The sequence below is a fragment of the Lissotriton helveticus genome, chromosome 12 (genome assembly GCF_964261635.1).
Source record: "Lissotriton helveticus chromosome 12, aLisHel1.1, whole genome shotgun sequence".
Classification (NCBI taxonomy): Eukaryota; Metazoa; Chordata; class Amphibia; order Caudata; family Salamandridae; genus Lissotriton; species Lissotriton helveticus.
The window spans coordinates 484,580,139-484,606,877 of record NC_136073.1 but is presented as its reverse complement, the minus strand read 5'-3'; positions in this window follow the sequence as shown (position 1 = coordinate 484,606,877).

Here is a 26,739-nt window from a genome sequence, read left to right as displayed (position 1 = left end):
CCCGACAAAGAGCACAAGCCACCCAAGGCTGCAATATCTCAGCACCGTGGAAGCACTGAACTGACAGATACACCGCCTGAAAGGGACTAGTAAGTGAAAAGAGAGGGGTCCCAGGAGCAATGGAACTTGTAAACACATGAATGAAAAATAATCAAAGAAACATGACTTGAGTCCACACTGTTTACTTCACAATGGGAATGCGTATTTAAATATGCTGTATTAGTACACACAATAATAAATCGGTAATTTACATGGTGCCCCAAAGACAGGAAGGGGTTGGAGGTAGTGGTGGTTGTGGGGAAATGGTGAGGGAAAAAGTGAAAATTCGAAAGTGACAGTAAAATCAACAGTTGTCAATCATTTAACAATGTTACAGACTATGTACAATGAAATGAGACCAAAATGTTCATTAGATTATTCAAAGAACGCCATACTCCAAGCAGTTCAATTAATGAAAATAGTAGGGAGTAGAGTTGACGATGGAAAGTAGACGTATGTCGACGTTTCGACCCTTTAGAAGTGCAGATATCAGTGGTTATCTTGCTGTAGGGTCTTCATCAGGACTGGAGGGGCACACACCCTATTTGGTATATAAAAATATTTTGTGAGTACGGGAAACAAGTCCCTGGAGATAGTTGTACATAGGCAATAAAGCACATCACCCCATAGTGGGTAGAATTCAAGGCACTGGTTAAAGTCCCATACAGTATATAGGGACAGTGATATCTGTAAGAATACATTGAATTAGACTAGGGTCAAATAAATTGGAGGTTGACTAGTTATTGGCACGTGGAGATAGGCCACAGCGAACAAGGTGGGCAGTTGTACGCGACTGCTCAATATTGAGACCGCGTTAGTGAGAGGCCCAGGCAACAATAGGGCTAAGGATTGTAAAGCGCCTACATACAGCACAATTTGAGAGTCGTTGTATGACTTACCACAGATGTGGTAGAAACAGGACCGAGTCTGGTAAGTAAAACGTGTCCCGGATGGATCTGTGGAGTGAATATATCCAAAATATGAAGCACTAAATGGCTACTGAATAATAGGTGATCGGGGATAATGGTAAAGGCAAAACTCACCGTCGTTTGCAACAATAGTTGTAAGTACGTTGCTGGTATGGATCCGGGTTACAGTTACCCTGGAAAGTCGACTCTACAAAATTGAAACGGAGGTGCATTGTAGTAAACTGGAGAGAGTGAGAATTACACGAGCAAAACGGATGGACATGAACTCACCCGGTAGCCGTCGTGAGTAAACGTCCGGCTTGGAGATTAGTCCGTGTTGATGTGGATCAGGGTAAAGAATACCCGCAATTATAGAATCTGGAAAATTCAAGCGGACGCAAAATCAATTAAACTAGAGGGACTGGTGGATACAGACTGCGGCAGGCATGCAGGGTGGAAGGAAACTCACCCGAATACCGTCGTGTGAATGCGTCCGGCTCGGAAATGGGTCCGTGTTGATCAGGCAAACCTTGCTCGTTCAGGGATCTGAGGAGCATAGAGTCCTAAAATTACTCGTGAGCCAAAAAACCAAGTGGATTGCATACAGATGTAGGGATTAGAGGAACGCCGAATGGCGGCTTACCGGTCTCGGACTGAATCCGTGCTAGATCGCGGCAGGCTGTCACAGTGACGGCGCCCGGTTCCGGGTATGATAATATCGCCGTGGTAACCGAGTCACGTGACAGAGTGGGCGGGGATACGAAAAGGCATGAGGTCGCTTAGCAACATGGAAGCCATGGAAATAGTCAACATACTGCGTTAGAGATAGGATAGCTACAGGCGTATGGAGATTAGAATGGTTAAACGTGGTCCCGGTGAATGGAAGGAATCAGCATTCACAATGAGAAAAACCACCAAAGGGAAACGTCTGCAATACTTATTCAAAGAAGGGCAAATACAGGAGTGTTGGTATTGTGTAAAGACTAAATCAAAGCCTATTAAAGCAACAATATAGTTGTAACTAAATCAAGCCAAGGTTAGACCATCAGGCTCCCAAGTGGATACTAGGGGCCCGAACATGGGCCAGAATTCTCGTTTAAAACATACATGTAGATGGAACATTCTGCTGTATATTTAAGAAGTTAAAGCCACAGAATTAGTAAACTGATGACCAATGTATAACAACAATAAGTAAACTAATGACCAATATATAACAACAATAAGGGGCGTACCTCACTCAGGCGGGTAAAGGCCCTTTACAATTGTAATAAGACATGTTTGAGCGATGATGGCGTACCTCGCACATGCGGGTAAAAGCCACTGAACATTAAATTGAGATACTAATTAAGTCAAAGTGGCTAATTGTGAAAAAGAACTGTCCTGCTCGTTGAGCCCTGATTCAATCGAGTTGAAAGTGAACATCCATTTGAGTTCACGGGTATTGAGGATGCTGGAAATACTACCCCCCCGAGGTCCCAAGGAGGCTTTCTCAATGATAACCCACTTTAAACTTTCTGGTGAGTGACTTGCGGTGGAGAAATGGTCAACCATGGGTGCAGTTTGTACTTGGCAACGGATTCTGCTCATATGTTGAAGTATCCTGGTTTTAGCCTTTTGCTGGGTCTGTCCTATATAGATCAAATTGCATGGACAGAGGATGGCATAAATGACGTTGACCGTGTTGCAGTTGGTATGGATCTTCAGTTGAATTTTGTGATGGCGATAGGTGAACTCTTTAGTCTGTATTGTGCTGTCACAGGCTTTGCAGCCACCACATCGGAAGTGTCCCAGAATGGGGGGTAAGTTCCACATAGTGTTGATGGTGGGGGCCTCCGGTGTCTTAAAGAGGGAGCGGACCACATGGTCTTTAACACTCCTTGCTTTCTTGAAAGCATGTAGTGGCGGGTCTTTTTGTTGGATATCATCCGATATCAGTTCCCAATGGTTGTTTATGATCCGTTTTATTTTGTTACTTTTTGTATTGAAGGTTGTGACGCATACCATTCTCTGTTCCGTTTCATCTTTGTCCGTCTTAGGAATGAGCAACTCCTCACGTGGGTAGAGCCAGGCTCTCTTCCTTGCTCGCTTAACCAGTTGTTTAGGGTAGCCTCGACTCAAAAGTCTCTGTTTGAGTTCTTCAGATTCAGTGAAATAATGGTCTTTGATGGAACAATTACGGCGTAGGCGTAGAAATTGCCCAAAGGGCAAATTATCCCGCAATGCTCGAGGATGATGACTGCCGTAATGCAGCAAGGAATTTCTTTCAGCTGGTTTTCTGTATAATTTGGTCAACAAGTGGCCTTCGTTCTCATAGATAGTAAGATCCAAGAAGTTGATTTGATGCTTGTCAGATTGGATTGTGAATTTTAGAAACTGGGATTGGACGTTCAACCAGTCAAAAAACAACCTCAATTCTTCCAAATTGCCCTGCCATATCAATAGGATGTCGTCTATGTATCTCATCCAGAGACCGAGATGGTCTCTGAATGGATTGATAGGGTTTAGAAAGGGACTAGTGGCGGACAAATTAGAGCCGCAAGAGCAAATCACCAACAGTGCATAATACGCACATAAGTATGAGTGCACCTCGACATTGACAATATCCTGGTACAAACAGCAACACCTCCACAACAGAACACAGGCCACAACTTGCACCACATGGCAAATCACACCTGGCCCAACAGGTAACCGTGACATCACAATGTACTAGTACAACCTGTAAACTGCAAATATGTTTTATTCACACATGCTGTATCAATAGGTGTCAACAATGTGGATCTGTTTACGGTTGATGCCTTTGTTATAGCTTGATTTAGGATACCCAACTGCCATCTGTTTACGGTTGATGCCTTTGTTATAGCTTGATTTAGGATACCCAACTGGCATCCTAAATCAAGCTATAACAAAGGCATCAACCGTAAACAGATCCACCTTGTTGACACCTGAGGAGAAACCTAGGGAACAAGAAAGAATGGTTTTTATTTCTAAATATTCGACTGAAAGCCATCACACCAAAAGAATCATACTAAAACACTGGGCCTTACTGGCATTGGAAGAAGATTTCAACGGGATATTCTCTACTCCACCGAGGTTCGCATACCAACGGACCAAAAACCTAAAAGAACTGTTAAACAAAAAGGATGATCCAAAACCACTTTCTCACAAAGGCACGTTACCTTGCCATAATTGTGGCAACTGTAACGCAATCATAAAAGGAAAAAAATTCCGACACCCCAGTCAAGGAACACTGATAAAGTTAAAAGTTTCTGCCACCTGCGATAGTCGAAATGTCATCTACATGATTAAGTGCCCGTGTGGTTTAGCATACGTGGGAAAAAAACGAAAGAAAAATAAAGACAAGGTTGATAGAACACAAGAGTAATATCCACACTCTAAAAGTCTGAAATCACCACTGGCAGCACATTTCAACACTTTCAACCATACTCCCAGTCAATTAAGATTCCTTATTCTCGAACAAACATCCATTCTACCCGGAAGAGAGAACAGTCAACATCTCTTGAGATGAGAGATCTTCTGGATTAATTTTCTTAATAAGATTCACCCTAAAGGACTCAATGACCAATTTGACCTGAATTGCTTTTTAGAATGCTTTTTATAATGCCGCTCACAATGTTTTTTGATGTGATGACTCTCTGTACCAATGTGTATCACATTCCTGACAACTGATTATACACCCCTGATGAGTATAGTCTGGACATTAACACTCATGACAAATGATGACCCTCTGTACCAATGTGTACCACATTTTTGACAACTGATTATACACCACTGATGATTACAGTTTGGACATTAACATTCATGACAAATTAAGCACATGTCAAACCTTTTTGAATTTTTTAGATCGTTTTACATCACTTTGACATGCATTCAGGATGTTTAATCCCTATGTTAAAATACCATCCATTTAGATGCCGTGACCACCTTATTCAGTCGACCCTCTCCCTACTGCGTTTTTATTAGCATTACCACACTTTCCTCCTTTTTCACATTATGTACATCAAAATTGTTATTTTTTCGAGAGACGCGTAACATTTATTTACACCGGTTCTTTCTTCCGGCACTTTTTTCGAGAAGTATGTCGTCCATTTTTAGTTATCACGTGATGTGCCCCGTAACTTCCTTATTTTAACGCGTTCACTTCTGTGACGCTTAACGAACCAAACGGAAACCTATTGGCAGTCTCCTTATCAGTCTTCAGTAAGACGCTCTTTTTTTTCTCAACTTTCATTCGTGAAAAAGCTTGACCGATTTAGACCAGTGATACTAACGCTACGGCTCTTATCCGCAGATACTCAAACCACTACACCGCGGATCACCGCGATTCTCTTCATGTTAAGGTACTGAATTCACGTTTTTTTATTTGCATTCCATTGGTGATGCGTTGGTCGCTTATTGTAACGTTTTGACATATTGTATGCGTTTACATATTCGTACATTCTAACTATCGTTTCAGAACTACGTTTACCATGACATTTGACACCCGAGAATTTTAATAAGGTTACGACTGCAACGAACATTCCATATTTTACAGGTTCAAGGTAGGATTCCATGAAGCGCTGCACCATCCTATTCACATCCGTTCTTTTTCGGAACACTCGTTAAGCACCTTGGTTTACCACGCATGACATAATGCCTCACAAACATGTATCAATCAGGACGACTGTATACTATTCCAAATTACACAACACGTGGTTCTAATTTGCATGTTAGGTCATACAACCCTGTTTTCCACCTGTGTGCACAGACTTCTTGTTTGACAATTTGGTCATACACAGTGAGGGATATAAGGTCTAAACATTCTAAATGATGGACACTGATATCATGGTTACTTATTCTTTGAATTATGTTTCTTATACACAAATTAATAGTTGTGTACAATCCTTTTTCTGCAGTATATAGAGCCCCTGATGAAGGGCCAAGTGCCCGAAATGCATTGGGCAATGAAAATTGATGTTTGAAACAAATTATTGATGTGAAAGTAATGTCAATGAACATTGAATAAATTCAAGGAACATTCAAATAATACTTTATCGATACAAACAAATAACACATTTCTGGAACTTTTCTTCTTCTTGTGTGCTTTTGGGGACGTTACCGACGCTTGGAATAACGCTACAAAGTCTACTTATAGTCCCTTTTACTCAGAAGGGAGCACCAAATAGCACCTACATACTAGCTAATAAACTCTTCTACCTTATTATTGTAACCAGGAGTGCGATCGTTCTTCGAATATATGATCCTTTCCGGGAGAGAACCACGCTCTGCACCACAGGGTTTTTGTCCACACCCCTGCGCAGCCCTGGCGTACTCAGGGCCCTCCAACTATGCTGATGCTCACAGGGGGGAGCGAGCGACATTTCCGCTATCAGAGCCTCAGCCTGGGGTGACATGGTTGCCATCCACTGTTCGCTACTCTCCAGTTACCAGCAGTTGTGGTCTGCATGGACATGGCTGTGGTTTGCCTCCCTATGTCTGCCCTGACATCCACGCCTCACTTGCCGTTGTGTACATTGCCATGCACGGGTCACTTGCATCCTACACACATGACTGCATTCCACATCTACACAAGTTCAGATGTTGTGTGGCTTTTGTGCCATGATATGGCTGTATTGTGTGCAGGGGTAGGCCAGGTTCACCATGGAGTGGTGTTGTCGTGTCTGGTGGGTGGGCATGTTGTTTGGCATGTTGTATGTGGTTTGGTCACGTGTGCATTCCCACAATTGTTTGTAGTGTGATGGTGGCTTTGAGGTGTGCGGTGTGTTGATTTGGCACTTACCAACGAGCAGTCCAGTTCCATATGTTGTGCCATCCTGGAAGGGCTGGTTGATGACGGACTGTCATAAGATGTAGGAATCGTGCACACTGCCTGGGTGGTTTGCGACGACATTGGGGAAGAGTCCCCGGTGTTCCACTATTGCCTGCACATTGATGGAATGTGTGTGCTTCCGGTCATGGTAGTGGTGTGCTGTATCTGCAGGGGACACAAGTGGGACATGAGTGCAGTCTATTGCCTCCAACACTCACGGAAATCCTGCTATGGCGTAGAAGCCTTGCTTGGTCTCCTGCTGTTCCCGCGCAGTGTGGGGGAAGTCAAGGTACTGGGGTATGAAGCTGAGGATGACATCCAGTACAGTGGTGATGAACTTTGATAGGGCTGGCTGTGCGACCCCTCTGACTCTGGCAGTTGTTGGTTGTAAGGTACCAGAGGCCAGCAGGTGCAGCATAGCCAGCAGCTTTGTTTGCGGAGGGATGTTGGTTGTCTGCTGTGTTTGAACCGTCAACCTGTCGGCGATGTGGGTTATGATGCGGATGATGGTTGTCCTTTTGAGCCTGTAGTGGGCAATGACTTGCTCGGGCGTTAGGTCTGTGAGACTGGTGAGTTTTCAGTAGGTCTGCTGTCTTACTCTGCGCTGCCTCTGTAGTGGTCCGAGGGGGGGGGGCGGGTCTGGGTCCTGGGGGTGGTGGCGGTGGGTGTTTTGGACCTGTTGGGGCTCCGAGCTGCATGATGAGTAGCTCCATGGCGTGTTTTGTTCTTCGGGTGTGACCGTGTGCGGGGCTCTGTTGCCTACTGCAAGTAGGCGAACGACTTTACACCTGCAGGTGGCAGGTGTTAAATACCTGCTGCTACCGCGGCTTATCCTGTGGATGTGGTCCGCATCGCAGATCTGGCATTTCGTTGTGAAAATGGTGTTGTGGTTTTTTCATTTTGTTTGGCACGGGTACGCCTACTCTGCATCTAATTAGGATTGGGGATACATTTTGGGGCAGTTATCGTGGGAATACAGGCAATGTCAGCTTGTGATTGGGGTGTTAATTCTATCTCCACATGTGTTGCGTTAGGGTGGGGATAAATCTTAGTTGAGTCTTTGTGAATATACCCCCCTCTACCTTCTTAAAGGCCCTCGCCTTCGGTTCGGGCCTTTAACGCTGGAGAGGGCCTTTAGTAGCCGTTATAGCCCGCTACGCCAGGCTATAAGGCTATATTATGTCATTTGTTTATTCGCCCAGTGGTGTTTGATTGGCATGCATTTTGGAGGCTTGTTTGCTCATGTACATTGGCTGTATAACAATTAATTGCACTTCCAATGAGGAAATTCATGTTTACAAGAATTTTGTGTTTTTAGCACTAAGCACCTTAACTTTTAAGATTTATGAAAGGACTGTTGCAGGAATATTATTCGCACACAAACATAGTTGTTCATTGTTGTCGTTTATAGGAACATTTTATTTAAAACTATATCGCCCAATCCTCCTATTCGATTTGAATTAGATGCTTTGTTGTGCTTAAAACGGGTATTTAAATCCATTAAACAAGTAAATATGAGACTCACGATTTATTTTAAAGCCAAAATAGCTTCATTTTAGCTGTCTGTCACCTAAAATTGCCTTTTCTTCAATGGACATCAATGAGGAAAATGAAGTCCCTCAATGTTTCCTTAAAATCTCTCTCTTTCTGGTTTCAAAATGTTGGCAGTGTATGTCAATGGGGAAAATTAAGATACCCCATTTTTTTCTCAACATTTCCCTCTTTCTAGGTTAAAAATGTTGTTGTTGGCAAAGTATGTTGTGAAGTTAGGTTCAAAGTGCACAAAAGTTCCAAACAAATGCCAGGTAGCAGGGATCAAACTAGATTTATTCCAGAATAGAAGAAACTCCAGGCACAGCTTGCATCAGTTTTCCCCTAATAACTGCCTCTCCTGATTTCCAGAATCAAGAATCAACATTGTATATGGAACCTAACACTTAGGGGACAGTGACCCGGACCCACTATCGGACTCAGAGCTGGAAACTTCTGTGGGGTCGGTAAGCGATACTGACTCAGATATTGATATTGATAAAGAAGTGGAACCTGATAGTGTCCCAACCTCTACGGACAGTGAGGCAGAGCTTATTGTTCTACAGCATGACACAGTTCAGAAAGGCCCCAAGGCAGTGCTAAATCACGCTCCCTCAGAAAAGAGCAAATCTGCTTTAAATAACAAAGTCAAGTGTAAGAGTAAGAGCAAGAGTAAGAGCAAAATAAACAACCCTAGGCATAAGACCCCGGCTAGGGTACACCATGGGACCCCGGAAAAATCAGTTGCTAAGAAACTTGAGTGGGACAACACACTGGAAAGCCGGGCGTTGTCTACGGGGGGGCCTGACAACATAAGTGCAGACACTTTGCAAGTTAACCCTCAGGGTGCTGATGGAAACCCTTCTAATTTTGACATTTTATTATCCACTCTAAGGCAAATACAGGACGAGGCCCGCACTGAGAGTCAAAGTGCAAAGAGAAGAGCTAGACATGCTAATAAAAAAATTCAATCCTCACTGCACACGATTAGTAAAATGTATGAAGAGGTGGTCGGGAGAGTTTCTGAGGTGGAGGAAAGAACGGGCAAGTTGGAGGAAGACGTGGTGAAATTGCAGGACACTAGGAGGGATCAGGAGAAGACCACAAACGATATGCTTTGGAAATTGGAAGAATCAGAAAATAGACAAAGGCGTAATAATGTTAGATTACTTGGTGTACAGGAAGGAAAAGAGGGGGGAGATGTACGAGGGTTTGTGATTGAGCTGTTAAAGGGTGCCTTCCCGGAGATGACATCATGGGACTGGGAACATGAGATACAACGGGCACATCGATTTCCGATGATGCGGAAAGAGACTCAGGGTAAGCCTCGCGCAATATTGATCTATGTAGGCAACTATTTATTGCGCGAAGAAATAATTAGCAAGGCAAAGCCTCAGGCTAGGTGTACCTATAAGGATGTTGTATTTTTCGCTCTGCCTGACTTTTGCCACGTCACCGTGGAGAGGCGTTGGAGGATGCGGCAGATGATTACCCCTTTCCAGAACATCGGCTGCGAGGTTTATCTTCTCTTTCCAGCAAGACTGAAAGTGGGGCTAAACGGAAATTTCAAGGTCTTTCACTCTGAAATTGTGGCACAAGAGTATTTAAGCTTTCTACGCGAATCTAGAGGTAAACATAAGGCGCAACAAAGGGAACTTGAAGAGCGCGGAGCGCAAGTGGTAGCCACCAGAGACCTCTCTCGGAAGAAGTAGAAAACAAAGAGATAACAATAATAATAACGTGTTGGAGTAGAAATTTAATGTTAGATGAAATGTTTACTTTATCTGTTCTAGTAGTCTTCTATAACCTCGGATTTATGAACAGGACTTACTTTATTATTGACGATTAAGGAATAGGGGTGGGTATACACTGGTGTGAATGACTACGAGCCGGGGGGGTTCTTGGTGTTTTTTGTTCCTGGTCCAGGAAAGTATTGGGGGTAGTCGAGGGGAAAGTGAATGACAAGACTAGGGGGTGCACCACTTGAAGAGTTTAATACGAGCATCGGGGGGGGGGAAGGGGCGACATCCTGTCGGCACCGTAGGTCAGATATAGGTCTGTTTGACCTATTTGCCTGTAGGGGGGGGAATCTGTGGGAGGGGTGTCAGGGGAGGGGGAGGGGGGGAACGGGGCAGGGCACAAGAGCATTGGAGAGGAAGAATATGATTCAGACAGGAACTATCATCACAGACCATGCAATGAAAGGTACAAACGCGCTGTGATAGATTTCGAGACAAAAGCAGGAAAGAATAGATCACCTAAGTTGATTATTAGCAGTGAGCAGTTAGCAGTCTGTCCTTTAAACATCCAGATATGACATTTAGATTTGTAACATGGAATGTTTGTGGGCTGAATGATGCACAAAAGAGACAAAAGATAGCAGTCCGTCTTCGGCAGATGAATGTAGATTATGTATTTTTACAGGAGACACATGTAATGAACACTCAGGAGTTTTGTCTTAATCAACTGGGATTCCACTTGATAGCAAGATCTAAGCTAGGGGCAAAAAACAGAGGGGTAGCTATTCTCTCAAGGAGTAAAAACGTGGTAATTGGTAGAAAATTAGAGGATCAATGGGGTAGATGGGCCATGGCTGAGATCTTACTAGAGGGCGTATGGACAACGTTAGTAGCGGTATATGGCTCAACCCAGGATGACCCAGAAATACTGCAATTTTTGGATACAGAGCTGGCGGGGTGGCCATCTCAAATTGTTATAGGAGGTGATTTAAATATTAATGGGGCAGATGGGTTGGGGACAGGGCCGACTGGGACTTACAAAGGGAGGAAGAGAAGAGTACATAAAGCCCTTATCAGTCTTTTAGAGAACAACATCTTGCAAGATGTCTGGGGCAGTATCAGACCGGGTCAAACAGGGTTCACATATTATTCAGCACCTCACCGTATTTGGGTTCGGTTAGACTACTTCTTGGTCTCGACGGATTTAATGAACAGTGTAGAAATTGATAGGCTCCCCCGAATCTTAAGTGATCATAACCCTTTAATACTAACAATGAAGGTGGGAGGGAGAACTAGAGTAAGCAGGGCCTGGACCTTTGAAAGAGGACTCCTTCTGGACAATAATTATATACAGCATATGTCCAAATGGATTAGCGAGTTCTTTGAGAACAACAGAGGGAGTGCCCCAGTCGGAATAGTATGGGATGCTTTCAAGGCTGGAGCGCGGGGTGAGACATGTAGCTTCAGTGCTCATAAAAGGAAAGTAGCACGAATTAGGGATAGTGATATAGAGAGGGCTGTTTTAGAGGCGGAGGAACACCTTTACGAATCTTTAACAAGGGGTGAATTGATCGAAGAAGCTATCATAGATTTGATGAAAGCAAAAACTGAAGAGGAAGAAGATATGGCGAATAAGGCAGCTCAACACTACACTATTAAAAGGGAGAGATGCCACGAGTTCAGTGAAAAAGTTGGACACGTACTCGCCATGCGGACTAGACAGATAGCAGCAACGGGGACAGTCAGGGAGATTAGGGATGAATTCGGAAAGTTACACTCAGACTCGCAGGTAATAAGGGAGGTTTTTAGGAAATTTTATCAGACCCTATATGATGAGCAATACCCTAGTAATATTGAAGAGATAAGGGAATATCTTCGGGATATTCCGGTCGTCAGGGTTTCTAGAGAGGACGCAGAAGGCCTGGAGAAATTGCTGGATTACACTGAAGTCAAAGAAGCTATGGCCAATCTGCCCTCTGGAAAGGCCGCTGGCCCGGATCAATTGCCTCTTGAGTTTTATAAAACTTTTTGGGGGAGTCTAGGACAGGATTTAATTAGGACTATACAAATTGCACAGTCTGGGGAATCTATCCCCAAATCTTGGAGTGGTGCAGATATTGTTTTAATATTAAAAAAAGGGAAGATAGAAACTGAACCAGGGTCCTATAGACCAATTACGCTGATGAATAACGATACTAAAATATACTCAAAAGCCCTTGCAATGAGATTTGCAGGAATAATATCTCCCCTGGTTAGCAGTAGTCAGCATGGTTTTATCCCTGGTAGAGGGACGACACATCATACTCGAAAAGCCATAACCATGTTTGACGCCACCGAAGTCACAGGAGACCCGATGGCTGTAATGTTGCTCGATGCTGAAAAGGCATTCGATCGGGTCTCCTGGGACTTCTTGTGGCATATCCTAATAAGGGCTGGGATGAAGGAGGGATTTGTGAAAGCCCTAAAAACTCTGTATAGGGACCCAGTTGCAGCTTTGAGAGTCAACGGGGGCACTACGGGTCAGTTTCTGATTAAGAGAGGCACACGGCAGGGGTGCCCTTGTTCGCCCCTTCTGTTTGCCATGTATATGGATCCTTTAATTCGCAGGATAGAGATGTGCCCAGATATTACCCCATTAAATACATTATTGGATTCCTGCAAAATACTCGCATATGCTGATGATGTGGCGGTGATAACACCAAACCCCACGGAGGCAATTGGGGTGTTAGAGGGGGAGGCTCTTAAGTTCGGACAGGTATCAGGTTATGCGCTGAATACTTCAAAGACCCAGATTATTAAGAACTCTATGACTATCTGTAATGATAACCGTGTTGTACATGAAGGGCTCTACTTAGGCATTAATATTTCAGCGGACTTAGATAATTTGGTGGAAAAAAAACATTGCTCCAATAATAGACAAAGTAAAGAAAGATTTAGATCGGTATGAAAATCTCCACTTATCGTTAGTAGGACGAGTTAATATTATTAAAATGTTGGTTTTGCCTAAATTCTTGTACATTTTTAGAGCAATTCCACTATTAGTCGATAACAAGTGGTTGAAAATTTGTGAACAAATGGTTAACCGTTTTGTCTGGGCAAGAGGCAAGACGCGGAGGGCCCTCAGGTTCATGTCGCTCCCGCGGGAAAGAGGGGGTTGGTCACTACCTGATCTAAAGCTTTATTATTGGGCAGCGGCATTACAATGTATGGTGGGTTTGATTGGAGGAGCCGAAGTGGAGGGCTGGCATGATTTCGGATCGCTTGCCATCTATGGTCTGGCTCTCGGTATGAACGCTGAAAATGTATTTTTAAGATTCACTGAGGGCAGCTATTTTAAAAGAACACGCTTTAAGACTGTAATAGCTGCATATCATATATGGAAAGGAATATCTAAAAAGGTGGGAATTGGGAAGTACAGTATATACACCAGATTAAAAAATAATCCTTCCCTTCCTAGCGAGGTTTTCTCGGATACTGTTTTTCAAGAATGGGATAGGCGGGGGATAAGAAAAGTTGGAGATATGATGGGTCTCCATGGCATACTACAATTCACAGAACTGCAAAATAAGTTTACTTTGGACACAAAATATTTTTTTAAATATCTTCAAATAAGAAGCTGTCTTATAAATAAGCAAGGGGGCGCACTGGGTTTTGAAAGAAATACATTGATGGATCTTATTGAAAATGGCTCAGACTGCACGATTAAGAGGTTTTATTTAGAAATGACGAAATTAAAGAAGGACGATTTAGAGAAATGGGTAGATAGATGGTCTATGGACTCAGATATAAATCTAGATATGGGTAGGGACATTTTCACCGAATCAATGGAAATGGGGAGGAAAGTGTTGTGTTCATCGTCCCTCCAAGCTCAGCACTACAAGATATTATATCATTTATATTACACACCCGCTAAGATTGCTCAGTGGGGTGGTATGACTGGAAATACCTGTTTTAGATGTGGAGATGTAGATGCTGATTTGATACATATTTTTGCAGCCTGTCCTCATTTGGATAAATTGAAACAAGACATTGTGAATTTCTTTTAGATTGCAATGACTTTGACTATAGAATTAACGCCAGCAGTTATGTTATTGGGGTTAAGCGCTGGCGAGCAGCCGACTTGTAAATATTTCTTATTTGTGGCAATGGCGATTCTGAGATTGATTGTGGCCTCCGCCTGGTTAGATCCTAATCCCCCAACATATCATCAATGGTTAGGCAAAGTAATGTCTATACAAAAGTTAGAAACAGCTATATATGCTAGAAAGGGAAAAAATGGTAAGAAGATGGGAATGCAAATTTGGGAATCTTTTATCCGATGGAAGCTTGGTTCAGACCTTTAAGGGGAAATTCGTCTGTTTTTGCTCTCTGTCTGTAATTGTATGTTTAATTTTCTGCTTCAAATGGATTGTAATTAATGTGCCCTGCTAATGTTATAAAGAAAATGGGGGGGGGGGGGAAATTCCAATAAAATATAAAAAAAAAAAAAAGGAACCTAACACTTAGGGGAATGAACGTAGGGGGAGAATGAAGGGAAGAACAAACCATTTGGTTATGCTAACAAGAATACAGAAAATATCTACACGTTACCATACACGTCAATGCAGAAATGAGGTCGATTAATTTTCAAATTCACCCTCTTTCTAGTTTAAAAATGTCGGCATGTGTGGAAAAAAGCTTCTGAATTTGGTGTGTTTTTAATGTCTGTCTCGTGGCTCATTTGACTCAATAATAAATAGACGGGCCTCAAGTACTAATACAATTTGCTTTTCGAAAAGGCCATACAACTTACAGTTATTTGCAATATTAAGACAATGTAGCTGCTGTGGTTTTTAGCATGGATTAATAATCTCTTTTGTTCGACGCTAGGCACTGCTTGCTTTGTTGATGTTGCTTGCATGCCATTTGCCCCACGTTGCGACACCTTTTGATATATCAGTCATAAATTTGAAGGATCCATTTTCTATATCAAAAAAATAAATAAGTAAAGAGCCCAAACAATTTTTGAATACTGGGTAACTTTGAGATTAACACTAAACTAAAGATTTGGGGCATCAGCGCTATATCCGGTGAAAAATGACATGGCAACGTGACCAATCTCACCCATTTTTACCTTATATGTTTGATGAATCCTCAATATAGGTTTTATTTGGCCAGATTTCGCCTGTCCTCGGTTCATTTTCTGGTGCCTTTCCCTCGGCACTGTGGTGGTCCAATGCCCTATGTCCGTGTCCATGTGAACCCCCCCCCCCCCACCCCCTTAGTTGGGAGGGGCGGGGGGGAGGGGGAATGGGGGAGCAGCCGAGCACTTTGCCAGGGCTGGTTAAGGTTCCCAGGACGGCCCTGCTTTGTACAAGTCAGTAAGAGCAAAATATCTGTTTCCAATATTAAAGTTTCTCCGACCATGCTCTTCTTATATAGTAGGTTAAAGGCTTCTACTCTCTTTAGACTCACTGGTCGTCTGCTGTGCAGTTTTACAATTTATAAGAGAAGCAATTGAATAATAAAAAATTATGGCTAATTAAGAGTTGGTGTATTCTCCATGGGTTGACCCAAATTGCATTGAACATATTGGGGTGATGTTATCTTAATATTTATTCTGAAGATCCCTGTTGTTTTTAAATGTGTTTTTATGATTAATATTATATTGTGTGATTTTACAATGTATTTAAATCGAATAAAGATTGTTTGACTGACTAACATGGCAAAATTAATGTTTGCATTTTTTTGTTGCTGAGTTTTTGCTCCCATTTTGGCATTTTGACAAAAATTAGGTACACGGGGTACAGACGACTTTTGAGCCCCATTTTAAAACCATAGGAGGTAAAATGAGGAAGTGAGTGCAATTAGGGCTCTACTCATAATCAGTAGCAATTTCAAAATGGGCATACAACTGTTCATATTTGCATTTCTCAATAGTGCCTTTAATTAAAGCCAAGAAACACAACTTTTAAATCGATCTTGGAACAGCAAACGACGAGTATGATCACCTTTCTATGTAAAACAAACTGATGTACTGGAATTTGCAGAAGATGCGAATGCTATTTTTCCATAAACATGGCAACACTTACAGGTGCTTTCCATTATCTAGCAAATAAGAAAATATCACTTACTGGCACAGACAATTGAATAGCATTATCAGGCATTGAATACAATAAGAGTAAAAACAAACTGTTACCAAATATACTTTTCCCATACCAAACACCAAGAAAACCCACATCGTGTGGTATCAAACCAACAAACACTAATCACGCGATTGTCAGTAGGAAGCATGAATTCAATGCAAGGAAAGGAAGAACAACAACATCTGAGGATTTACTTATAAACACCTCAACTACATAGGACCTGACTCTGGTGAAACACAAACCACCTGCTGCTGTGTAATAAACACGGCACAACACAGCTGAATTCATTTGATGGAGGCAAAAAGCTAATTAAACCCTGGTCCACTTCTGTGTATATGTCGCATACTAAGTCGCCTATGACTCGCCTTGCTAGTGGCACATATGGGTCACTACCATATTTTCTTGCATGTTTTGCAACAAATATAGAACAATGGGGCATATTACCAAGCAATAGCGATAATTATCGCTATTGCTTGGTTAGAGACAAAATTTTACCGCTAAGCTGCAGAGATTTTTATCGCAGATAAACCTTGGTATTACCAAGGTTTATCGCAAATGCGATAAAAAACAGCCGCAATGCATGAATATCGCTGAAAAGTCAGCGATATTTATGCATTACCGAGCTGATGCTCTTAGCCATGTTATCCACCTCCCATTGGATAACATGGCTAAGAACTGCTCAGGGCAGGTGTTAGCTTTTGGAGATATTCGCGCTTATCTCCAAAAGTTGGTAATAGGAGATAGCGATGTTAGCGACTGTTTCCAGTCGCTAACATCTTGGCACGCCCACTTTGCATATCATTAGTGATAAATATCACTGACATGCAAAGTGGGGCCCAAGATGGTCGCTATCTCCTACTAGCTGTCGCTAACTGGTGTTAGCGACAGCTAGGTAATAGGGAGATAATTTTATCTCAGCTTTCTTGGCTTTTAAAGCCAAAAAAGCGGAGATAAACCCCCTTGATAATATGCCCCAATGTGTGCAAAAAAAATTGCGCAGGGCTCATAAAATGTACATCACACATGCAAGCAAAATACATTGACAATAGGGAAGGTAGGGTGATGAGTAGCGATAGATGTATGATGTTAAACATTGTGTTGTGTGGAGCAATGATGAACAGTCGTGTTATTTGTCTCAACAGACACAGTCTAGGTTTACGCATTGAACTTGTCTCTCAACTTGCTTTAAGGAAACATAATCACAGTTGCAGTCAATCACTCCATCAAATGCTCTATATTCGGATTGTCTACCACAGTCAAATAGCATGATTTCCACAAGCCCACACAATGTGACAAAAAGACCAATCCTGGGCTAACGCCATTGATACATATGTTACATGTTGCTGGTTTTGTGTATTGTAGTTGTAGCGTGCTAAGGAATCTACACTGAATTTACTTTCATGCTGACCCAGTCATGAAACCTGATGCACTGTACACTTAGAGCTGAGGTGGGTTGTTGGAAGCGAGGCCTATTCATTTTTTTCATTTGCAGATTCTATTTTTGCAGTTTAGAAAGCCCATTTAAATAGACACATTTTTGTGAAATGCAGTCCAACAAATGAACTAGAAACTCTGGGTTAGATTTACTAACATTTCACGCAATGCAACGCAGCAAGGGAACTTGCTACGTTGCATTGCAGAAACAGTGAGAGCAGAAATCTGCTGAGATATGGTGACTTCCACTCCCACCTTGAGCTGGTGTACTATGTGCTGCCTAGCACCAAGGAGGAACCCTTGTACTATGGTGCAAGGGTTGGTGCCTTACAGGCAGGATTTTTTTGGTGCATTAAAAAAAGGGACACCTTCCTGCACAAAAAACATATTAAGATACAATGTCCTCTTTCTATGTGTGATGCAGAATGCATTTTGGCACAACTCCTGGTCTACAGATTTAAGTTAATCTGGGAGTGCATCAAATTCCATGGGTGGATGCACAAGAACACCCATGTTCTACCAACGGAACACCTACCACTATGTAATTTAATGCAACACAGCGCAAGCAGCTTAGTTGTGTTGGATTTCTTTACAAAGTCAGGAAAGGCAACGCAAATCGCCCCTTGCATGGCTCCCAAGTATCTCTTAAGCACTTGCGTTGCCTTTTGTCAGTTTCAGTGATGCAAGGACAACACAAGTCCTTCCTAAATCTGGGCTTATGTTTCTTATGGACAATGTTTTTAATACAATGGTCATATTTGCAATCAAATTGAAAAAGGTCTTGTATATTTGTTTATTTTGTCAAACAACAGTAAGTGCCTTAATAGATGTTAGAAGTGGGGTCTCTAGTTGGCAGAGGTAGGTACCTTTGCCTAAGTAGGGATGTTTCTTCCTAGTCAGGGTAAGGGGGAAACACTTCTAAAATAACCCCTGCTCACCCCCTTGGTAGTTTGTCACAAGCAGACCGGCTTATCTCTGAGGCAGTGTCTAATGTATTTGTGAACACAGACAATAATACAGTGAAAACACTACAAAAGGACACCACACCAGTTTTGAAAAATAAGTAATCTTTATCTCAACCAAACAAGACCAAAATGACAAAAATCAACAATACAGTAATCAAAATATGACTTTCAAAATGTAGAAACAGTTCTGTTCGAAGCAAATAGCAGATGCAACACTTTTCACACAAAGTACCTTGGACGAGTCATGAACAAAACAAAAACTGTGGCAGGGAAGGTGATGCGTCAGTTCCTTACGCCCAGGGACGATGAAGCGTTGGTTCTTAACTTTAGGGGAGGTGATGCGTTGGTGCCTTACTGCCTCACAGGGACAGTGATGCGCCAGTTCCTTACTGAAGGGGAGGTGATGAGCCGGTTTTCTTACTACGAGCCCAGTGTTCTTGCCAGCGAGGTGCCTAGATGTGATGCGTGAGGATCAGGAAAGCATCGGTTCTCGCTGCAGCAACGGCCCTTGTGTTAGTTTCTTCAGCTGTGCTCACAAAATGCGTTGGTTCTTGCAGCCACACAGCAGGGCCTGCATCAGAATTGGTGCTGTGATCTCAGCCTTCATAGATCGGTACACTCGCTGCAGCTTGCAGCGATTTCTCGAGCAGCTAACAGGTGCTGCATTGGTTTCTTCAGCGATGTGTTGGAAACAGGTATGGATGAGTCGCGTTCCCCGAAGTTGCATTACTTTTCCAGCTCCCAGCTGCAAACAGCCTCCAGAGGTCCAAAATCGCACCAGGCACCTCTAAGCAGATCAGAGCTCCCAGTAAGGAAGTTCGGGGGAGCTGGTGGTGAAGTCTTTGTGTCCCTGAGACTTCACAACAGGAGGCAAGCTCTTCTTTCAAGCCTTTGGAGATCTTCTTCAAGCAGGGGACACAGCACACATCAAAGTCCTTTCTCCTTTTCTTGGCAGAAACAGCCACTGCTGGCCAACCCCAGACAGCACACAGCAAAGGGGCAGTACTTCTTCCCATTTTCTCCAGCTCTTCTCCTTGGCAAGGGTTTCTCTTGATTCCCAGAATGATCTAAATTTCAGGGTTCTGGGCCCCTCTTTTTATAATACAAAATCCTTTGTTCTCCGGAGGCAGAGAGTGTCTGTGCTCAGTAAAAACCAGATCTGTCCTCACTGGAGCAGCTTCCTGGTAGGAGGTGGAGACAGCATTGTCCTTGGCAGACCAGGGCTATTCAGGTGTGAAAGAAATCTTCTCCCCTACTCTGAATGCAGCCCAAGTCTATACAGCCTAGACCTGACGCACCCTGGAAAGGCAGGATACACCCAACCCCCCAAGTGGCAGAATGTACATCCCCAGCCCCTCCCACTCCAAAGCCAGAGAGTCAATACACAACCTAGCAGAGGCACACAGGATGATTAGGCAAGAAAACACCTACTTTCTAAAGGTGGTATTTTCAAAATCAGAAAGTAAAAATCACACTCACTAAAAGATGCATCTTAACATTCTGAGTTCAGGAAGTCAAACTATTTTCCTATCTTGATCCCTTGGGCAGTAATACTCATAAGATGTTATGTGCAAACTCTCCATTCTATCCTATTCGGACAGATATCTTTACAATAGTGAAAAACGAAATTGGCAGTATTTCACTATCAGGACATGCCACACACATCAGGAAATGCCCTATGCACCCTGCCCACAGGGGTACCTTGGGCCTTCCTTATGGGTGACTCACATGTAAGAAAAGGGAAGGTTAGGGCCTGGCAAGTGGGTGCACTTGCCATGTCAACGTGGCAGTGATAGACTGCTCACAGGCACCGAAATGGTAGGCCTGAGACCTTGTTGCAAGGCTGCTTATGTAGGTGGCATATTCAGTGCTGCAAGCCAACAAGCAGCATTTGGTTTACAGGCCCTGAGCACAAATGGTGCACTGTACTAGGGACTTAATAGTAAACCAAATATTCCAATCATGGAAACACCAATCCATAACAACGATTTACAAAGGGAGCACTTGCACTTTGGCACTGAATAGCAATGGCAAAGTGCCCAAGGCATCTAGACCAGCATAACAAAGTCCAACACACAGCAAAATAACAGGAGGCAAAGGCAAAAATACAGGGGAAACTCATGCCAGTGATGCCAGGTCTAACAATAGATATTGTCAGCATTTAACATAAAGCCATGGCAGATACTGACAATATCCATAAAGGTCTGGTTTCTGACATATTAGGAGGAAGAAGTGGGTACTTCTTTTATCATACAAATTTCACTTGCATGCTGCTCTTTTTCACATCACGTAAGTGGCATGGTAAATTCTAGTCCATTTCTTAATTGAGGCAGCTGATGCCTGTCATTCAGAAAACCTGCAGATTCGATTTGGTCAGTCAGGTTTTTACACTGAACAGTAGGTTAGAAGGTGCATTTAGCATGCCATGAGAAATGTCAGGTTCAATGAAGCAAACAGTCTGTGAATTGACTTGAATAGTGGCATCCTGGAGTGCCAATCTCAGTCAGTATGTGGGCAGTAGGAAACTATCGCTCGCACACCACTTTGTGGTGATTAATTGAATATTATTAAACTGTGAACATTCATGATCCAAACACATTGGATCTACAGATTTCCACATTTTGATAATTGGATTTTTTCCTGAAACTTACAGCCTGATTCATCAAGCCGAAATCGGCTCGCAAAGGGCCAGATTCTGAGAATCTGGTCCTTTGCGAGCGCTATTTTTGCATTTGGGATTCATCATCCCAAATGCAAAAATCGGTAATAGCGATTTCGCTATTTTGCGAGGAATTACATTTAAGGAATCTCTATTTGAGATTCCTTAAATGCAATTCATCATCCATTTAAAAATTGCGAATTCGCAATTTCGGCCCGCTATTTACCGCGAGGTCAAACCTCGTGGTAAATAGCGAAAACTTAAAAAAAAAGCTTTTAAAAGCATTTTTCTAAGTTGCATGTTGCACACACACATGTCCTTTGGACATGTGTGTGCGCAACACCTGTTTCAATTTGCATTTAAGGGGTGCTACAGGGTGTCCTTTGGACACCCCTGACACCCTTTAAATCGCTATCTTATTTGCGATTAGCAATTTGCTAATCGCAAATAAGGAATGTGTAGGAATCGCATTTCTTTATGCAATTTCTACATGAATCCCGTTTTGCAAGTCCTTAATAGCGATTCGTTATGAATCGCTATTAGGGGCTCGCAAAACGGGAGAATGATGAATCAGGCTGTTAATTCCTCACAATAAAAGAGATTATTGTATTACTGCTAGGATAGCCCAAACAGTGAATCAAAATCTAGCATGGCAAACGAAACCTCTGAAGTACCTAGGGCTCCACTTTGGGAGAGATCTCACGTCAACTCTCCAACACAACGAGGATCTCACGCTGAAGAAGATTAAGGAGAGACTGGAGTTATGGTCACCAAAGTTCATCAGCTGGTGGGGACGCATTGAAACGATCAAAATGATGATTACACCGGTAATAAACTACACGCTATCAATGCTACCCCTCCCAATGACAGAGACATTTCACAAAAAATTGGACCAGCTGATAAACATCTTCCTGTGGAAAAACAAGAAGCCAAGGATAAGCCTACAAAAGCTAAGACTGTCAAGAGACCTCGGAGGCCTTAACCTGGCGAACTTCAAGACATACCAGACGGCTTGTCTGGCAAGGCAGGGTATCGCCTGGGTAGACGCCACACAAACGTACAGGCCGGTATGGCTGGAGGTCGAACAAGACATCCTAGGAGGACTCAAGCCAATAGCACTCCTAACAGCGAACCGGCACCCACTGAAAACAAGCGCCATACTAAAACACACCAGAGATGCCCTGCTGAAAGTTGACAGGCTCATGGCGCAGAAGCTGAAGGGCACGGCTTGGGAATCCATCTGGTTTAACTCTAAAGTGACCTACCAAGGGGCGATACTGCACAATGACACGTGGATTGGCGAAGGCATCAGCACGCCCAGCCAATTGGAAACAAAGAAAAAACCGCTGACGTTCCAAAACGTGCAGCAGCTACATGACCTCCCGAACCAAGAGTTCTACAACTTCTTAAAAATTAAAACAGCGATAACAAAGGCTAACCTGTGCGGAGGAGAGCCGGGGATCATCAAGTATATGCAGCTCATCGACTCAGCAGGTCATCAAACGGCAAAAATCTATAAACTACTCAGCCCATCTAAGTTGGCGCAGAACAAAAAAGCAACCAACACTTGGGAGATGCGCCTGGGCAGGCAATTAAATGAAAAGGAGCGAGCAATAATGTGGAGTTCAGCGACAACAAACAAAATCACCCCACAACTAGCGCAAACAAAATACTGGCTGCTCCACAACGCATACTGGACACCATCCAGACTCCACAAGGTCGGCATAGCAGACTCAGACAAATGCTGGAACTGTCTGAAAGAGGAAGGGACCCTCGAACACCTTGTCTTCACCTGCGTGAAAGTTAAGAAGTTCTGGGCACAAATCAACACCTTCCTGAACGATATGCTCAAAACAAATCTGGAGATCAGCTTCGTCAGCCTGGCGACTGAGCACCTAACAGCGGACCTAAAAAGTAAAGAAGAGAGAGAACTCTTAGACCTACTCCTCACAGCAGCCCTCAAAATGATCCTAACGAACTGGAAAAACACAGCCAAAGCAAACTTTAAAACATGGATCAACTGGATTACCTTCCTGAGGGGGGCTGACAACATCACAGGCACGTTCTCGAAAGAACACAAGGCCAAGCTGCACATGTGGGACCCGCTTGATGAGCTCCTGAGGACGACCCAATAAAGGACAATCAAACCCCCCCCCCCCACCCTCTCTTTTCTCCTTTTTCTTCTCCAGTGGAGGGAGAACAATAGACAATGGATATATATGATCGACGCCTGTGTACCTCTATCTGTACTGTATATATATATTTTTGTACGACCTTCTTTGTATACCAATAAAAAATTTCTAAATAAAAAAAAAAAAATCTGGCTGTGTATTTTATGGTAGCAGCTATTCACCTGACTGCCGGGTAAATAGTGAATTCCTGCTGCTATTTACATGTCTACTGGCTAAAAAGCAAACCTAATGTAACATTTCACCAGCAACCATGTAAATAGGTAATCCATTTTATTATTTACCTGGCCGCTGACTAAATAGTAGAGATTTTGGACTATTTGTCCTGTGACTGTGCAAACAGTAAACCATCGACTAGATAGCAGAGATTATGTAATATTTGTCTGGCAGCCATGCAAACCGCAAATAAACTTCACTGTTTAACCAGTCTCCGACTAGATAGCAGAGATTATGTACTATTTGTGCAGCACCATTCAAACAGCAAAGAAGTTTTACTATTTACGTAACCGCTGACTACTCAGCAAAGATCATGTACTATTTGGCCTGCTGGGTAGAGAGCAGTATCATGTACTCATGTACTGTGTGGCCAGTGACGTTGAAAACAACATAGAGACATCACTATTTATCCAGAAGGCAACAAAAATAGTAGAGATCACTGACAATTCCACCAGTGACCATAGAGACAGCTAAGAAACATCGTAATGTTCCTGGCCTCTGAATAAATAGCAGAGATTATGTACTATTTGCCCACAGCTGTGCAAATAGCAATGACATTTCACTGTTTACCTGGTCACTGACTAAAAAGCAGAGAATGTGTATAATTTGGCCACTGGCTGTGCAAATTGCAAAGAAAATTCTATATTTAGCCGCCCGCCAATGAAATGTACTAATTGACTGGCAGCCACACAGACAGCAAAGAAGCTTCATTATTTACCCAGCCACCAAATAGATAGCAGAGATCATGTACTATTTGGATGTTGGCAGTCCAAACAGCTAAGAAAATTCACTGTTTACCCGGCCACTGACTAATAGCAATGATCATTTACTATGTGACTGGCATGTGTTTTTTTTTTTAAAACAAATTTTATTGAATTTTTGTCACAAAACACACATCAATTGTAACAGTTCCCATGTCCCCCAATCGTACGTAAGTGGGTCTGCACAATAGAGTGCTAGATAGTGGCCCCCAGAATGAACATGGTCAAGGAAATACAATCCTGGAAAGGACAATCCTATCTACTTTGCCCTTAGTCCACAAAGGAATGCGAAAGTGAAATTGAACTCCCCCCCCCCGTTCCCACCATCGGTGCATTGTTAACAGGACAGTCGTTGTGGGTCTGAAGAACAGGAGTTGTCAGGTAAGGAATTATGCAATGTACCTGTCGTGTTATAGGGGTTTAGTCCAGTCATAGTGTTAGTCTTTCGGGTCACGTCGTGTATCATAGTCACGTAACGTTTGTACCAGGGCCTCCCACGCATGCGCCGTCTCTAAAGCCTTATCGTTTTGCTGTCGCCGTGCCAATTGAAACCTCAATGTGCTCTCCCCACCAGCCCATTTAAGGAACTCATTGCGCCATTTAGCATCCGCTGGACCCGTCTGTGCCTTTCAGGGTTGTGTGATTTCGCGCTTCGCAAGGATAAGTCCCATGTCTATGAATTTGCTTGTAACCTTGTTTTAGGGGTATGCGGAAACCAATGGAGGACCCCAACAGCCATATCAAACTGTAAATCGTGCTCTGTCACCTCGTTAAGAGTATCACCAACTGTTTTCCAATAAGGATCTAAACTAGGACATGTCCATAGCATGTGGTCAAGCTCTACTCCAACTGCCTTACATCTGGGGCAAGCCGCGGAATCTACAGCAAAGTATTTTTTGATCTTTCCCGAGGTCAAGTATGCCCGGTGAAGGATGTAAAAATGGACTAGTTAAAATCTCGCATTGCGTGTGCTCTTCCAGGCCTCCGCATCAGCTGCGCCCATACTGTCTCGGGAATTTCCTTCCCTATGTCAGCCTCCCATTTACTCCTAAGCGTCTCTAGAGGAGGTAATCCCTCATTAATCATTCTGGTGTAAAGGCATGTAACTGCCTTAACTGTTCCAGCTAGCATCATGGTATATTGGCAGGCCATCGTTGTTTTTGGTTCATCGAGCCCCCCCTTCCAGTGTGCCTGTATTGCATGCGTGAGCGCCGAATGTAGCAGAAAGTCACCTCTAGGTAGGTCATAGCGATCTAAGAGCGCCGGAAACGACAGTAGCGCTCCGTCTTCATAAAGATCACCCAGGACTTGAATCCCCGCCTCCTCCCATTTCTGCAACTGCGACCAATCTCCGCCATGTGGCAACGCTGTCAGCATCCCCAGCGGAATTTTGGGGGCATATGGGTGGGTCACTCCCGCTCTACGCTGTGTTCGGTTCCAGCATAATCTAAGTGTTCGTTCTTCTTGCGTGAGATCACGAAGGGCTAGTCTCTGTTGCATAGCTATATAGGAGAGTACATATCTAGGTTTTCCCAGGCCCCGTTTATTCTCTGGTCCTCTGAACTTGCGGCTATTTCCTGGGTATATATCTGTAATTGAGCCTCTAAATAATACACTTTAAAGTCGGGGACAGCTAACCCCCCTTCCCATTTAGGTCTCATTCGTGTTGCAAGAGCCACTCTACGTCGGCCCGTTCCCCAGAGAAAAGACACTACCAAAGACTTCAGGAGTCGGAAGACAGCAGGAGGGATCCAAATGGGGAGCGTCCTAAAATAATATAACAGTCGTGGGAGCGCCACCATTTTTAGCAGCGCTATACGACTCGCTACTGACAGTGGGAGGGTGGCCCAGAAGGACATACTACCCTTCAGCGCTCTGACACTGCGAGAGATGTTGCCTTCCAAGATATCGGTTGGGGTGTAGTAGATATAGACCCCCAGATATTTCAGGCAGCTGGGTTCCCACCTGATTGCCCTGATCGTGGTTGGCTGGGTCTCCCCCTTGCGTACTGGGAACAAGCATGTCTTGGAACAGTTTACTCGGAGGCCAGAGATTTCACCAAAGGTGGTCAATAGGCTGTCGGCTCCCGCCAGGGCTCCATCGGCATCCTCGAGAAAAAGCAAAAGGTCGTCAGCGTACAGGGAAATGAACTGCTGCCCCGTCAAGCTCCACAATCCCCTATAATGAGCTCCCGTACGGATCGACATTGCGAGGGGCTCCATTGCCAGCGCAAACAGCAACGGGGACAGCGAACATCCCTGTGACTGGCATGTGTTGTTCCACAAGAACAACTCTCTATGCCCATGGGAACAAGGGCCAGGGTTAGCCCGCTGCACAAGGCACTGTT